General features: G+C 52.6%; 1 long non-coding RNA gene across 1 annotated transcript; it reads right to left on the bottom strand.

The window, feature by feature from the left end:
• Nucleotides 1–391: 391 nt before the first annotated feature.
• LOC106726264 lies at nt 392–1,330 on the bottom strand. The gene is made up of 2 exons (XR_001362294.1): nt 1,297–1,330; nt 392–691 (listed from the first exon to the last, which is right to left on the bottom strand). It is a non-coding gene; the product is annotated as an uncharacterized LOC106726264 (long non-coding RNA).
• Between the last annotated feature and the right edge of the window lie 2,094 nt (nt 1,331–3,424).

Below are 3,424 nucleotides of genomic sequence, written 5' to 3'. Positions count from 1 at the left end.
CTAGTGGGGGGCGTCCAGGAGGCAGCCGATCCATGATTCTCTCTCATCATTGATGTTTCTATCTCTCTCTCCCTCTCCCTTCCTCCCTGAAATCAATAAAATATATACATATTTATTTTTAAAGAGGCTGTGGAAGACTTATCAGGACACTTCACTGGAAGATACAGAAAACCCCGTGACCAGCCACAGGCTGCCCTCGCGCTGTGGACACTGTCTCCTCACTGACAGAGGCACCTGGCCAGCAACTGGGAGCTGCATGAGGATGACACTGTGTGGAGCTGGGGCGTCAGGAGGGAACATTTGCACATTCATGTCACTAACTGTAGCTGCTGCCAGCAGCTCCGAGGCTTTCTCAAATAGGATCCATTGAAAGAAAATAGACTGCTGTGTGTTTGTTATAAAAATTAGTGCTTTTTATTTATTTTTAAAGTTTACTTCAAGGAGAAAGCGTGGAGGACAGACTTCCCAGTCTCTCCAGGGTGACCTCACCACCTCCCAGGGACGTGGGGACGGGCCAAGTGAGTCAGTGACCCAGGAGAGCAGACTGCTGCTCCCTGACCTTCAAGGGAAGCGGGGACCCAGGCCCTCGGGCGATTTCGCACCTTCTCCGGCATTTCATTTCCTAAGAAATGACTCTAAAGGTGCTCAGAGCTTCCGGCAAGAACTGGAAGCAAGGTGGTTCCTCCCGCGCCTGGAAAGGAAGTCATTGGTGAGTGAAGGGCTGGTCCCGCAGGTCCCCAGCATCCCGCACAGTCACAGGAGGGACCTGTCACTCAGGAGGCAGAGGCTCTGCCTCCACACAAGCTGCCACCTCCTTGTGGTCAAAGGGCTCCGCTTAATGCCCGCGCCCCACATTCCCAGGGCAACACACTGGAACGTTGGTGAGCAGAACGGCCCCTACACCCCTTCATGGTGGCAGGGAAGACACCTTAGGCGGGGTCAGCCTGGCACAGCGAGAGAAATGGTGCCAGCAGCCAGCACGAGGTGCTGCCGCCCCTCCCGCCCCGGGGAGAATCCCGCAGCTCTGCTGGAACTTTCTGAGAAGGGCGCATGCTAAGCCTTTCTCCCGGCCTCCCCTCTCCCCACCGGCGGCCAGTCTCTGCCGGACAGCCCCTCCCGTGTCTCCCCGCCCGTCCTCCCGGAAAGCTCTGCCCAGGCTCCTTCTCCCCAAACAGCGAGCGCCACCGCCTGTGAGCGACCATCGTGTTTAAGGCCCCAGCACAGTCCCACCTGCAAGGACCTGTCAGGGTGCAATATTTGAAATTGGCAAAAAAGGAAAGAAAGACACTCACATACCACAAAGGAACGACGTCAGTGACTGAAACTGCTGATGAGAGAGAAACATCCATCAGCTGCCTCCTGCACATCTCCTACTGGGGATGTGCCCCGCAACCAAGGTACATGCCCTTGACTGGAATCGAACCCGGGACCTTTCAGTCCGCAGGCCGACGCTCTATCCACTGAGCCAAACCGGTTTCGGCTAAAAAGAGATTCTTAAAAACTTGTCTTTTTCTCTATAGCTTGACTCATGGTATGTTATTTTTTAAATGGCACTGTAGAAATCAGCCATTCAGAAGGAAAAGTTGAAAATCTCTTTATGGGAAATAGTTTTGGAATTACTCTCACTGTGGATAAGCAGTACATGCACGGAGTAGTTAGTACTAAAATAGGTGATTGTCAGGTAAGATTATCTCTTTGGTCATGCACTCCTATATGTTGACTTAAAATGGCTGAGACTGTTCTTCCTTAAAATAAAATGCCAAAGGGTCTTGGGTTCAATTCCTGGTCAAGTGCACGTACCTCGGGTTGCAGGTTCCCCAGCCCCGGTAGGGGTGTGTGCAGGAGGCAACCAATGGATGTGTCTCTCTCACGTTGATGTTTCTCTCTCTCTTCCCCCTCTTCCCTCTCCTACTCTCTCTAAAAAAAAAAAAAAAATCAATGGAAAAACATCCTCGGGAAGGGTTAACAGCTGTGAAAAACTGGAAACATATTTAGACTTTACCTCAAAGAGATGAAGCAATCGGTACCATGCAGTTAGCACTTTCCCTCCTGCCTCTGCTCAGGGGCCCGGGCAGGGCTCCTCTGAGGATGAGCCCGGGGAGCAGTGGCAGGAGCTGCGTGAAGCTGGGGATGCTGTCTCCTAGGCGACCCTGTTTGAAACCTGCGCTTAATGCCCGTGCCCCACATTCCCAGGGCAACACACTGGAATGTTGGTGAGCAGAACGGCCCCTATACCCCTTCATGGTGGCAGGGAAGACGCCCGCTAAGGTGGGGTCAGTCTGGAGGCTGCGAGACTTTCTGGCGGAGGTGCCATCTGGGAAGTCTGAGTCTTCAGCAGCCTGGCACAGAGTGCCACAGGGGCAATGCTGGGCTCACTGCACAGCGAGAGAAATGGTGCCAGCAGCCAGCACAAGGTGCTGCCACCCCTCCCGCCCCAGGGAGAGGTTCGCCTGTAGGAAAAAGATCCAGGAAGCTGGGCCAGGCAGCTCTTCTGATGTCAGCTGTGCCTGGGGCTGTGTATTGGGAAATGACAGTGTCTACTTAGGTTAAACACACCTGTGCCAGCAGCTCAGCGCCCAGGCACACACTCAACGCACATGTCCACACACAAAAAGGGAGCATTAAATCTCATAGAAATTATTCATAACCATCCCAAATGGGAATCAACCTATCTGTCCATCCAAAGAGGAGGAATCACACAGACTGTTGCAGAAGACCCCAGAAAAACCAAGCGACGCTTTGAAGAAGTGGAAAGATACTGTTTTAATTACACCGGCGGACTCCGGGAAATGATTTCCAGATCAGAGTGAAGTAGCATGTGGAATGCTTTGGGGTCTTTGTTCTGCAGATATGCCCCCTCCCCCCCCCCTTCATGGCCCTGCAGGAAGACCCCTGGTGTTGATGATCTGTCCTTGCGCCAGTGATAATGGCTCCCTCCCCTCCCCCAGGGAAGTTCATTGTTCCTGACATGCCTTACAAGACCAGTTTCCTCCTCAAGACTAGGAGGTTTATTCGGGTAAATGGCACAGCAATAGAAATACATAAACTACCAACTCCCGCAACTCTATCAAGAGATGTCAAACCCATGTTGAAAGGATGTGTTAGGTTAGTGTTAGGTCGGAGAGAGCCCAGGATCGGGTACATGCAGACATGTGATGAGACAATGGACTCCCCCTGGAATTTCTCACACATCAACGTGCCGGCTTCTTCTCCCTGAATCCACATACCCCCACACAGATACTGACTCATTCCTGAATACCTGGCTGACCCCCCTGCAGCTGAAACTTCCTCAACTGAATACCTTAGCTCATGTCCCCACCCCTCACCCAACTGCAGTATAAAAAAAGCGCCCCCCTCCCTGTTGGTGTGAATCCACGTGCCCTGTCTTTGGGGGTACGTGGGTATCCCGGGGACGCAGAATAAA

The sequence above is a fragment of the Myotis brandtii genome, unplaced genomic scaffold, assembly GCF_000412655.1.
Source record: "Myotis brandtii unplaced genomic scaffold, ASM41265v1 scaffold2451, whole genome shotgun sequence".
Lineage (NCBI taxonomy): Eukaryota > Metazoa > Chordata > Mammalia > Chiroptera > Vespertilionidae > Myotis > Myotis brandtii.
This window is presented reverse-complemented; position numbering and strand designations above follow the sequence as displayed.